Raw genomic sequence first — 936 nt, forward strand, 5'->3', positions numbered from 1 at the left:
GCGTTTCTAGGGTATTCTACAAGCACGTAGCGGGTAACCCACCCAAGTCGCCTGGTCAAGGAGAAAAAGTGCACGTGACACGGCCGCGAAGTGCTCGGTTCTTTCCTTTACAGCAGCCCGACCTGCAGAATTCAGTCGAACCAGAGGGTGCCAGGCGCAAATGGGACCAGACCACCAACGTTCTCCGGAGCATGCACAAACCGGGGTGGGACCCACCAGAGAACCCGCCCGCCCACTGGCCAGTTCCACCTCCGGCCCCACCCGGCAGCCTCAGCCGCTGGCTCCGCCTCTCGTCCCGTGCCGCCCGCCTGCGAAGTGAAAAAAGAAGCTGGCGAGAAAAGAGGGCCTTTTTCCCTTCCTTTCCATGCCCCCCTCCGTCCCTCCCTCTCGCCACTTCTCACCTCTTCCGTTTCTCGCCTCCCCTGACTCCGCCCCGCCCCGCCCCGCTCGCCCCCGGCCGGCATTCCTGCTCCTCGCGTGCTCCTCGGCGTGTACGCGACCGTGGCGCGGGGGTGGTAGAGGCTGCTCCGACCCGCCCGTCCTCCGTCCGCCGTCCGCTGGTGAGGTCCGTGTGCCCGGCCGGTCCGTGCGCCTCCTTTCCCGCCGTCTCGGTGGTTCTTGACCTTGTAGTCCGTCTGTTTGCCGCCCGCATTCCGGACCCTCCTCGTCGACGATCCTCCGCGTGGGGTGGGAGGATCGTGCCTTTTCGAATCGCCCCCGTACGGAGGGATGGGGTTTTAGAGGATTCTCGTGGGGGGTTTTTGGGTCCTTTTTTAATAGTTTAGGGTACACTTTTTTTTTCCTCATGGGGATGGCGATGTGTGTTCGTGGAGGGGTTAAGGGGGAGCTAGCGTGTGCCGTGCAGTAATTTTCTAGGGTTTCATCGGTCGATTGGCCGGTGTGTTCTTGCTTGCGTGATTTTAGGGGTTTCGAAAT

The 936-nt window shown here is 62.0% G+C and overlaps 1 protein-coding gene across 1 annotated transcript in view; it reads left to right on the plus strand.

The window, feature by feature from the left end:
- The first annotated feature begins 410 nt into the window (after positions 1-410).
- Positions 411-936, plus strand: part of LOC119308737 (FT-interacting protein 7-like) — a 4,837-nt gene continuing 4,311 nt past the window's right edge. Inside the window, exon 1 of the mRNA XM_037584874.1 lies at positions 411-565. The gene's annotated coding sequence lies outside the window, so the exon portion shown is untranslated. The remainder of the gene's footprint in view (positions 566-936) is intronic.

The sequence above is a fragment of the Triticum dicoccoides genome, chromosome 5B (assembly GCF_002162155.2).
Source record: "Triticum dicoccoides isolate Atlit2015 ecotype Zavitan chromosome 5B, WEW_v2.0, whole genome shotgun sequence".
In the NCBI taxonomy this organism is placed as follows: domain Eukaryota; kingdom Viridiplantae; phylum Streptophyta; class Magnoliopsida; order Poales; family Poaceae; genus Triticum; species Triticum dicoccoides.